Genomic DNA, 13,001 nt, shown 5'->3' on the forward strand with positions numbered 1-13,001 from the left:
GTCCAAGCTGGAGCAGGGAAGAAACGCGGAGGTCTTGGCAGCAGCGGGAGGCGGAGTAACGTCTTCAGCTGAACAGGGAGACTGAGAGGTGTCCTCAGCTGAATAGGGATGCTGAGCGGCATCCTCCGATGAACAAGGAGGCTGAACAACGTTCTCTGTCGACACGGCAGGTTGCACAAGATCTATAGTGGGGGATGGAGGGTGCGAGATGGTTCAGCCTGGTTGGAAGGGTCCTCCTTGACATACCCCATGATTGAGTACATCATGTCGAGCCACTCCCAGTTGGCTTGAATGTGGGAGAATTTCCCCTCCTTCTCTCACCTCTTGAGATCTATAAAAAAAAAAAAAAAAATCTGCTGCATCCATGTTAAGGTCTTGCGTTTTGTGACAATTTAGAAGCGGAGGCACATGCAACTGCAGATTTTCAGTTTTTATGAATACCAAAACAAAACAAGAACTATGAACAGGAAGCAAAACACTAAGGCAAGAATAAAACATTAACAAAGACCATGACAACAAAGACAGAAATAACAGCAACGAAAGACAAATACAAGACTTGGAGTGCAGTGCACACTGTGGCTATATACACATAAGTGCTTGTTAAGTGAATGAGAATCAGGTGCAGGTGGTCATGTGATGATGCTGTGTGGTGCAGTGGCTGCTGGGAACTGTAGTCTGGAGTCCCTTCTGGGATATCCATGACATCATGCAGAAATATAGAAAATTCACAAACTTTCAAGCACCACTGTATAATGGGAAGGGTTCGGGTCTCAGTCTTTTTTTTATAGTTTTTTTGTTTTTGTTTTTTTTTAGATAAAAGCAGTAAGTGACTACAGCTCAAAAGTCACTTACTGCTTTTATTACAGGTGAAACACCACCACAGCTCTATTTATGACACTGTAATTCCATATTTGTATAAAATCTATTTATGCATGCCAACTGTACAACTGTACTAAAATGATATATCAGGGTTCTTCAAATCTGGCCTTGAGGTCCACTATCCTGCAGATAATCAAAGCCTCCTACCATAATCAAATACACCTGAACAAAGGTCTTCAGAATTACTCGAAAATTGTGGGCAGGTAAGTTTGGAGTTTGAAGCAAAACTCTGCAAATTTGAAGAACCCTGTGATAGATAATGTTTCACTGTTGCCAATATCAGATGTACTAATATTTTATTCCTCATTGACAAGCATAAACTATTGTATCTCAATCATAAACATAATTGTTGTAAAATATTGTTAATTTATATACTTTTTATGCTTATATTACATCTGTTCATTTATCAAAATGCATGAATAAAGTAGCTTTATTATAAAGCTTAATAAAGCTTTTCCCAAGATTTCTACTAGAATCTCAAACTCTCAATTACAGAAGAATGCTACTATAGAGGACTTATTTCTGTGACAATTTCAAGTTTGTATCTGGTCCCCTACCAGAGATATTCATCCTGAAAGTGAGGGGAATTTTTACAAAACACACTTCATGCCCCCATAAAAAAAATAATAATAAGAGAAGTCTCAAACCTGAAACGTTCTGCTTGCACTCTATAATTACCCAAGTATGCCCCCCCCCCACCCCCCCCCCCCCAAAAAAAAATAAAAAAAAATTAAAAATAAGACTTGAACCCTTCCCATTATAAATTGACCCTAAATGTGGAACTGTGGGCAATCATGAGCATTACATTTGGCCTTAAGTTTTAAGTCTAAGGAACAAGAATGCTCAAAATGTCTATATAATCTATATGTACCTTGTAATGTGCTCTAGAGATTGGGGAGCTAGGACCATCCTGAGACGAGATATTGAGGTTTCTGCAAACACATGTTTAACCAAAATTTGTTGTGTGCCATAATACAAAGGGGGGGGGGGGGGGGGGGGTGATTTTGCAATGCAATTTATAGAGGTAATCACTCAAGAAAAATTTAAAATGGTCAAGCAAAGAACAATTTTTGGACCACTTGAGACAGACTGAAATGTGTGTGATGGTCAGGTGTCTACCAACCTTTGGCCATATAATATAACTGCACAATGAACATTGTTCTTAATCCTCTCTCTCTCTCTCTCTCTCTCTCTCTGTGTGTATATATGTATGTATATATACACACACAGTATCTCACAAAAGTGAGTACACATCTCACATTTTTGTAAATATTTGATTATAACTTTTAATGTGACAACACTGAAGAAATGACACTTTGCTACAATGTAAAGTAGTGAGTGTACAGCTTGTATAACAGTGTAAATTTGCTGTCCGCTCAAAATAACTCAACACACAGCCATTAATGTCTAAACCGCTGGTAACAAAAGTGAGTACACCCCTAAGTGAAAATGTCCAAATTGGGCCCAAAGTGTCAATATTTTGTGTGGCCACCATTATTTTCTAGCACTGCCTTAACCCTCTTGGACATGGAGTTCACCAGAGCTTCACAGGTTGCCACTGGAGTCCTCTTCCACTCCTCCATGACGACATCATGGAGATGATGGATGTTAGAGACCTTGTGCTCCTCCACCTTCCATTTGAGGATGCCCCACAGATGCTCAATAGGGTTTAGATCTGGAGGCATGTTTGGCCAGTCCATCACCTTCACCCTTAGCTTCTTTAGCAAGGCAGTGGTCGTTATCATGCTGGGATACTGCCCTGCGGCCCAGCCTCCAAAGGGAGGGGATCATGCTCTGCTTTAGTATGTCACAGTACACGTTGGCATTCATGGTTCCCTCAATGAACTCTAGCTCCCCAGTGCTGGCAGCACTCATGCAGCCCCCGACCATGACACTCCCACCACCATGCTTGACTGTAGGCAAGACACACTTGTCTTTGTACTCCTCACCTGGTTGCCGCCACACACTTGACACCATCTGAACCAAATAAGTTTATCTTGGTCTCATCAGACCACAGGACATGGTTCCAGTAATCCATGTCTTTAGTCTGCTTGTCTTCAGCACACTGTTTGCCGGCTTTCTTGTGCATCAACTTTAGAAGAAGCTTCCTTCTGGGACAACAGCCATGCAGACCAATTTGGTGCAGTGTGTGGCGTATGGTCTGAGCACTGACAGGCTGACCCCCCGCCCCTTCAATCTCTGCAGCAATGCTGGCAGCACTCATACATCTATTTCCCAAAGACAACCTCTGGATATGACGTTGAGCACGTGCACTCAACTTCTTTGGTCAACCATGGCGAGGACTCTTCTGAGTGGAACCTGTCCTGTTAAACCCCTGTATGGTCTTAGCCACCGTGCTGCAGCTCAGTGTCAGGGTCTTGGCAATCTTCTTATAGCCTAGGCCATCTTTATGGAGAGCAACAATTATTTTATTTTTTCAGATCCTCAGAGAGTTCTTTGCCATGAGGCGCCATGTTGAACTTCCAGTGACCAGTATGACGGAGTGTGAGAGCGATGACACCAAGTTTAACACACCTGCTCCCCATTCACACCTGAGACCATGTAACACTGACAAGTCACATGACACCGGGAAGGGAAAATTGCTAATTGGGCCCAATTTGGACATTTTCACTTAGGGGTGTACTCACTTTTGTTGCCAGAGGTTTAGACATTAATGGCTGTGTTGAGTTATTTTGAGGGGACAGCAAATTTACATTGTTACACAAGCTGTACACTCACTACTTTACATTGTAGCAAAGCGTCATTTTTTCTTCAGTCCAGTGTTGTCACATGAAAAGAGATAACCAAATATTTACAAAAATCTGAGGGGTATACTCAATTTTTGTGAGATACTGTGTGTGTGTGTGTGTGTGTGTGTATATATATATATATACAGTGAGGGAAAGAAGTATTTGATCCCCTGCTGATTTTGTATGTTTGCCCACTGACAAAGAAATGATCAGTCTATAATTTTAATGGTAGGTTTATTTGAACAGTGAGAGACAGAATAACAAAAAAAAAAATCCAGAAAAACGCATGTCAAAAATTTTATAAATTGATTTGCATTTTAATGAGGGAAATAAGTATTTGACCCCCTCTCAATCAGAAAGATTTCTGGCTCCCAGGTGTCTTTTATACAGGTGACGAGCTGAGATTAGGAGCACACTGTTAAAGGGAGTGCTCCTAATATCAGCTTGTTACCTGTATAAAAGACACCTGTCCACAGAAGCAATCAATCAATCAGATTCCAAACTCTCCACCATGGCCAAGACCAAAGAGCTCTCCAAGGATGTCAGGGACAAGATTGTAGACCTACACAAGTCTGGAATGGGCTACAAGACCATTGCCAAGCAGCTTGGTGAGAAGGTGACAACAGTTGGTGCGATTATTCGCAAATGGAAGAAACACAAAAGAACTGTCAATCTCCCTCGGCCTGGGGCTCCATGCAAGATCTCACCTTGTGGAGTTGCAGTGATCATGAGAACAGTGAGGAATCAGCCCAGAACTACACGGGAGGATCTTGTCAATGATCTCAAGGCAGCTGGGACCATAGTCACCAAGAAAACAATTGGTAACACACTACGCCGTGAAGGACTGAAATCCTGCAGTGCCCGCAAGGTCTGCTGCTCAAGAAAGCACATATACATGCTCGTCTGAAGTTTGCCAATGAACATCTGCATGGCTCAGAGGACAACTGGGTTTAAGTGTTGTGGTCAGATGAGACCAAAATGGAGCTCTTTGGCATCAACTCAACTCGCCATGTTTGGAGGAGGAGGAATGCTGCCTATGACCCCAAGAACACCATCCTCACCGTCAAACATGTAGGTGGAAACATTATGCTTTGGGGGGTTTTTTCTGCTAAGGGGACAGGACAACTTCACCGCGTCAAAGGGACGATGGACGGGGCCATGTACCGTCAAATCTTGGGTGAGAACCTCCTTCCCTCAGCCAGGGCATTGAAAATGGCTCGTGGATGGGTATTCCAGCATGACAATGACCCAAAACACACGGCCAAGGCAACAAAGGAGTGGCTCAAGAAGAAGCACATTAAGGTCCTGGAGTGGCCTAGCCAGTCTCCAGACCTTAATCCCATAGAAAATCTGTGGAGTTAGCTGAAGGTTCGAGTTGCCAAACGTCAGCCTCGAAACCTTAATGACTTGGAGAAGATCTGCAAAGAGGAGTGGGACAAAATCCCTCCTGAGATGTGTGCAAACCTGGTGGCCAACTACAAGAAACGTCTGACCTCTGTGATTGCCAACAAGGGTTTTTCCACCAAGTACTAAGTCATGTTTTGCAGAGGGGTCAAATACTTATTTCCCTCATTAAAATGCAAATCAATTTATAACATTTTTGACATGCGTTTTTCTGGATTTTCTTGTTGTTATTCTGTCTCTCACTGTTCAAATAAATCTACCATTAAAATTATAGACTGATCATTTCTTTGTCAGTGGGCAAACGTACAAAATCAGCAGGGGATCAAATACTTTTTTCCCTCACTGTATGTATATATATATATATATATATATATATATATATATATATATATATATATATATATATATATACACATACATACATACATACATACACATACATACATACACACACACATACCATAATGAACTTCCTGGATACACAATTGCACTTTTTGACCATGTAGTACACACTTATAGAAGGGAATTACTGTCACCTCTGGCTTGCTCATTAGGGATAAATTTATAAAGTTAAAATTTATATCTTTGTGACAATGTCCATTACACTATACATAAAAGCACTATACAAATAAACTGAAATTGAAATTGAAGTGAACTGTGGGTCTATAAACCAGGGTTCCCGGTCATTTAGAACCTATGCCAGTCCAACGGGAACTCAGTGTGAAAGTTCCAGGGAACAATGTCTGTATTTATATCAAACACTATATTATAGTCACTTTGTTTAAGGTCATGGCATGCATGCTCAGTAGAAGGTATCCATGTGATTCTCACTGCTGCTGTCAGTTATCCAGAATTCATAGAAACTCAGTTAAATATGCAGCTAGCATTTCCATACCACTAATTTCTACCATACCTCATTTTACTTCAGGGTCACAGTTTTTACACCAAATTGGATTAGTTTTGGAACAGATTGCAGGTGGAAGAAACAAGTCCATGTGTGCCTTTAATTAATTAATTAATTAATTAATTAATTAATTAATTAATTAATTAATTATTTTACTTATTTATTTATTTATTGATAATTTAAAATTAGTCCACAGACACCAAGATATTGTTTAAAGCAAATAATCTAAATTAAATCTAATCAATTTCTGTAAACTATGTCAAACTGAGGGGAGGTGTAAGTGTAGACTGTGTATCTTTGCTATGTACACAACCATTTCTGTGCAGTGGGCAGTGTTGCAGTGCATGCTTTTTGTGTAGGTGGGCTAGCTACCACATCACATTTAGGAGAGCACTCTCATCTGAAATTAGAATCAAAGACTATACATACATCACAAAAGTGAGTACACCCCCTCACATTTTTGTAAATATTTGATAATATCTTTTAATGTGACAACACTGAAGAAATGACACTTTGGTACAATGTAAAGTAGTGAGTGTACAGCTTGTGTAACAGTGTAAATTTGCTGTCCCCTCAAAATAACTCAACACACAGCCATTAATGTCTAAACCGCAGGCAACAAAAGTGAGTACAACCCTAAGTGAAAATGTCCAAATTGGGCCCAAAGTGTCAATATATTTGGTGGCCACCATTACTTTCCAGCACTGCCTTAACCCTCTTGGGCATGGAGTTCACCAGAGCTTCACAGGTTGCCACAGGTGTCCTCTTCCACTCTTCCATGACGACATCACTGAGCTGGTGGATGTTAGAGACCTTGTGCTCCTCCACCTTCTCACTGAGGACGCCCCACAGATGCTCAATAAGGTTTAGGTCTGGAGACATGTTTGGCCAGTCCATCACCTTCAACCTCAGCTTTAGCAAGGCAACGGTCGTCTTGGACGTGTGTTTGGGGTCATTATCATGCTGGAATACTGCCCTGTGGCCCTGCTCTGCTTCAGTATGTCACAGTACATGTTGGCATTCATGGTTCCCTCAATGAACTGTAGCTCCCCAGTGCCGGCAGCACTCATGTAGCCCCAGACCATGACACTCCCACCACCATGCTTGACTGTAGGCAAGACACACTTGTCTTTGTACTACTCACCTGGTTGCCGCCACACACGCTTGACACCATCTGAACCAAATAAGTTTATCTTGGTCTCATCAGACCATAGGACATGGTTCCAGTAATCCATGTCTTTAGTCTGCTTGTCTTCAGCACACTGTTTGCAAGCTTTCTCGTGCATCATCTTTAGAAGAGGCTTCCTTCTGGGACAACAGCCATGCAGACCAATTTGATGCAGTGTGTGACGTATGGTCTGAGCACTGACAGGCTGACCCTCCACCCCTTCAATCTCTGCAGCAATGCTGGCAGCACTCATACGTCTATTTCAAAAAGATGCTGTACACTCACTATTTTACACTGTAGCAAAGTGTCATTTCTTCAGTGTTGTCACATGAAAACAATCAAATATTTACAAAAATGTGAGGAGGGTACTCACTTTTGTGAGATACTGTAGATATGGCATTAAAACACAAGGATGTTCATTAAATTTCAAGTCAGGTGACTAAAGCTGGTTTAGACCAGACAGTGGGATGATAGGTAAATGTAGCATAGTTCCTAATGTGCTCAGTGAGTGTACTATATGTACCTACAAAGTGTGAGGCTTTATATCGTTATAGGGTAAGTGTTAGCCCTAACCATCTATAATGGCCAGTTTAATCCTGCAGGATCGCACAGTTTAACTTTTTTCTAATGGACTTCTAATAAAGGGACATTGTAGGTGTTGAAAACCACAGCAACTTAATATAAATTAAAATCTAAAGCAATGCAATTCCATGATTGACAGAAATGCTGATTTAAACACTTCTAAATTGATGTGCTTCAGTACAAATGCTGCTGATACCACTGAATACAGACAAGTAAAAATACTTGAGAATTTTTTTCAGTGATAATTCAATTGGTTTATAATTGATGACAAGGTTCCCCCCCAGCACTGTTCAAAACAAAGTTAGACTCCTTAACTTCTATCAATTATTTCTACAGTGATACATGGAATTTGCCTTTGTTTTTGTTATGTGCAAGTAGGCTTCATCCTGTGCTAGTGGCCATTCATGATGTTTTGATGTGCTCACAGATATGCGCAGTATAAAGTATACATCAGCCCTAAAACAATTGTGTGGTTGTTCTTTTTGGCTAATGAATGAACAAACTTAAACTGTATTGAATAGACATGTTGTTGTCCCTGTTCTTTTATTTACCACCAACATTTTGAGCTAGTTCCAGGGTTTTTATTATTATTATTCATTCCAGTTTTTGAGCTGTATTTGGGCCACAGTTGTTTTTTTTTTTTTGCTGAGATCTCTGCAATTTGCTACATTTATAATTACTACATTAATATATAGAGAAAGCAGAAAGAAGAACCAACTTATTTTTGTTTAATTATTATTTGTGCATGCAGTTATTTTGTCACAATTATACAACGGGGTCCAAAAGTTTAAGAACACCATTGAAAATGCTTCTGTTTGGCATTCTTTTTCAACGTAGCACAAAGGTAAACCAGATGATTCTTGTTCCATCAAATCCATCAGCATGTCATCTGAACATGTGCTTCTATGGAAGGGATAAGACTCATGGAAAATCTGACCTTTTGTACAAAGGAGATAACATGGTCAGTATCACAAATTGCTTAAATTTAAATAGTGACCTAGTGTCACATAATGGAGGCTGAAACAGAAGCAAGTGCAGGTTAGGTAGTTTATACAACAGTCCAAAGGATAAGGCAGAAGACAATAATCATGAACAGGCAAGGGTCAAGTGAACAGACAAACAATCCAAACTAGGCAAGGCAAAGAGACAAGGTCGTAAACAAGAGCAAGGTCAAAACCAGAATAAACAAACACTGTATCAAGACTTGGTAACGACAGAGACAGAAGTCAACTGAACATGTACTTTGCAAAGAGTAAATGCATAGAAATTCCTTTTAAACTGTGGTTGTGATTGTGCTGTGAATTGTATGCAGGTGTGCGTGACTGGAATGAAGGTGAGTGTTCTGGGAATTGCGGTCAATGGCGGCCATGTTTGTAGGCCGCAGTGCAGGATGGGGAATATAGTCACTGGTTTGCTGTGATATGACGCCTAGAAATTCTGTAACATCTTGAATATTGAATAGTTAATACTGAATATTGAACATGCTGCACATTTTTCCCTTTTTTGCTGTTTTTAGTATTTTCAAAATTCTAAAACTTTCTGTTTATTTCCAGTTTTAAATGAAAAAAAACAAAAAACAAAAACAGATTTTCAATGTGGTCTCAGACTTTTGGACCCCAATGTATTTAGTAGTCTACTGTAATCTTAAGAATCTTCATTTTTAAATTTCGATCTTAACTAGCTAGCAAGATATAGTACACTGTATTAACGAATTATAGCAGTTCATTCAGCTAATTAGTTATGTAACAGCCAGAGATCACCTTCAACTAATATAAATGTATAATATAAATATAACTATATAAATATGTATTAAAAATATGGACATCAGGCAATTTTAAACATCTACCTCACATGTACGCAGGATGGAACAAAATGCATCCACTTCTAAATTGGTTAGGACTTTAGTTAATTAATTTTATCTTCAGTAACAAGAAATATTGTTACAGATCTCTCTCTCTCTCTCTCTCTCTCTCTGTATGCATACTCCTGAACAGTTTCAATGTTTAAAATACTGAATGTATTATCAAATTATTACACACAATTTTTAATTTTGTGAATACAGTGTAGGCCAGCCATGTAGGAGTGTGATTGCCCCTATCAAGTTATCTACACACCTATACTTCTATGTGTTTTCAAATTCGGTATTCTAGATATTGTCAAGATTGGTTGTTTTTTATGGCAGAATTAGAACTTTATATTGTCTTCTGTTACTTCAATACTCTATCACTAGACAGTAAATTGATAACATTATGAAGTTACCAGTTATAAGGTTTATAACAGAAGTGTATATTGCACTACCTGGTCAGGTGGAACTAGGCAGGACAAATACAGACCCTCATGGGAAATCTGAGCGTCTAAAGTGTTTATTTTAGTGTATTACACATGCACAGCCAACATTTGGTTTTACAGCATCAAAATCACTGGAATATATGTAACTGTATCACTTTGAACTTTGGGATAGTAGGATTCATAGTCTCGGATGGTTGATGTTAGACTTCAGGACAGTACCAGGAGGGTAGGGAAAAAAGTCGTCATTTCCTCCATAACCCTTCAACCCCCTTTTTAGAGCATCTGATTGACAGGTCTACATTGTTGCCAGTAAAAAAGCAAACGCAAAGAGAATTGCAAAAGTGATTTATATTTGTCAAATTGGAGTGTGAGGATTCAGAAAGTACAATCTCAAATGTAACGATTGCAATTACCATTTCAATATGGCAGTATACCAGCTTAGACACTGAAAATTAAATGTCAAATAGAAGTTTAAGTTTGAGTTCATTTTAATTTTAGCAGCAATCATATAATGCTATGTGCAGAAATTTCTTAAGGCTAATTCTTTTGCTTTTGCTGTACACTGAAGACATTTGAATTTGAGCTCAAAAGATGAATATGAGACATCTCAGACATCTACGGCCATGGGAAAAAGAAAGTACACCCTCCTTCAATTCTATGTTTTTATTTAAATAACAATTGTGTGATCCTCATCAACTTCAATAAACAAACAAATAAAAAGAGTAAAGCAATTTTCATAAACTGGGTGGGGAAAAAATAAGTACACCTTATAATTCAGTAAACCAGCTTTAGCAACAATAACTTGAAGTAAATTTTTTCTTTAGAGGTTTATCTGTCTCACATGATTTTGGAGAAATTTTGGCCCACTTTTCTTTACAACATTGATTCAGTTCGTTGATGTTTGAGGGCATTCATCTATGCACAGCTCTATTAAGAGCCGGCCACAGCATCTCAATTGGGTTGATGTCTGGACTTTGACTTGCCCATTCCAACACCTTTTTTCCCCAAGATTTTTTCTTCTTTAGCCATTTAGATGACCCTTTAGCCATTCAGCTGGTGTGCTTGGGATAGCTGGACAGAAGACCTCACATTTGTCTCAATAATATTCTGGTATAAAGTGGAGTTCATTGTTGTCTCAATAAATGCAAGATTCCCAAGTCCTCTGACTGCAAAACAAGCCCAAATTATCACCCCTCCACCATCATTCTTGACAGTGGGTATGAGGTGTTTGTGGTGACTTGATGACCAAACATCTCCACCTTGGTGTCATCAGTCCAAAGGATATTGTTCCAGAACTTTGTTCAGATGCAATTTTGTATACAAAGTCATTGTGCCATATTTATATTATTTTTCCTAGCCACCCTTCCATGAAAGCCACACTTGTTCACTCTTTGTCTGATTGTGCTATCATGAACATAAAGATGTGTTTAAACATAAAGACACAAAAACAACAGTCAGTGACGTCACCAACAGCCTCCACAGGGCAGGGGTGAAGGTATCACAATCCATTTGAGGAAGACTTCAAGAGAAGAAATACAGAGGCCATACCATAAAGTGCAAACAACTCATCAGCAGTAAGAATTAGAAGGCCAGATTGGGAGTTTTATGGACTGTTGAGACCAAGATTAATCTCTACAAAAGTGATGGAAATGCCAAAGTGTAGAGAAAGAAAGCATACGCTCATGTTCAAAACAATGTCAAGCTTGGTGGAGGTAGTGTCATAGCTGGAACAGACTCACTAAACTTGATGATGTAACTCATGATGCTGAATAAAGTTCGAGATCTACAGAAATATTTTGTCTGTCAATTTACAGAGAAATGCATCCCATTCTAAATAGCAGGAACTTCATTATGCAGCAAGACAATGACCCAAAACACGCTGCCAACACAACAGTGGACTTCATCAGGGCAAAAAACTGGAAGGTTTTTGAGAGGGCAAGTCAATCACCAGACCTTGACCCAATTGAGTCTGCATTTCACCTCCTGAAGAGAAGACTGAAGGAAGAAACCCCCAAAGCAAACAGCAACTGAAAGCATCTGTGGTACAAGCCTGGAAAAGCACCACAAAAGAAGAATGCAACAGTTTGCTGATGTCATTGGGTAGTCAGCTTGATGCAGTTATTGTAAGCAATAAATATGCAACCAAATATTAAGTGTTGTTTACATTAATTTACTTTAAGTCTATCTGTTCCTATACTTTTGCTCACCTAAACAAAGTAGGTGGTCAGACACCAAAGGTGCCATGTTCTAAGTTTTGTTGTTGTTTTTTCTAACACATCTAGATGTAAATATCAGAAAATGAAAGCTGAATTTCTCTATTGTCTCATATTCATCTTTTAATACGAAACATAAATGTCTTCAGTGTACAGCAAAAACAATAGAATTGGCCTTGCATACGTTCATAAGGGAAATAGAATTGCAAACATGTTTAAATTAGCATTATCCAATTAGCATTTAAATTTGAATGAAGCATGGAATTCAGTACATTTCCATGTTCTCTGAAATAGAGAGACAGAGGAGGCTAGAAAGTGTACACACATATAATGTAAATTATTGTGTGTTTTAAATGTGTACCAGATTGGGAGGATCCTTCTCTTTAAGGTCAGTGTGGTGGAAAGGGGTGTGTGTGTGTGTGTGGGGGGGGGGGGTGTTTGCACACAAGCTTGCTTTTTCTTTGACACTTACTTTGGGAAAACCAATGCTTGCATTTTTGTACTCTGTTCAGATGCATTGTACACAGATCCATTTCCTGCTAACTGCATTGCGGTACTAGTCTTTTTGTTGTCTGTTATTTTAGTGTCAGTTACTACGTTTACATGGACAACAATAATCCAATATTAACCTGATTAAGACAATACTCTGATTAAGAAACTACCATGTAAACAGCAATTTTTAAATTACCTTAATCCGATTAAGGTCATACTCGAATAAACACAAATCGAATTAAGACATGTTTTAAGACTCCTGTTTTACTCGCATTATCGACGTGCATTACAGACATGTAAACACCTTAATCACACTATTA

At 39.1% G+C, this 13,001-nt stretch overlaps 1 protein-coding gene across 1 annotated transcript in view; it reads right to left on the minus strand.

The window, feature by feature from the left end:
* Nucleotides 1–13,001, minus strand: part of trpc5a (transient receptor potential cation channel, subfamily C, member 5a) — a 127,569-nt gene that overhangs the window by 46,275 nt on the left and 68,293 nt on the right. The gene's annotated exons all lie outside the window — the stretch shown is intronic.

Source organism: Ictalurus punctatus, chromosome 18 (assembly GCF_001660625.3).
Source record: "Ictalurus punctatus breed USDA103 chromosome 18, Coco_2.0, whole genome shotgun sequence".
Lineage (NCBI taxonomy): Eukaryota > Metazoa > Chordata > Actinopteri > Siluriformes > Ictaluridae > Ictalurus > Ictalurus punctatus.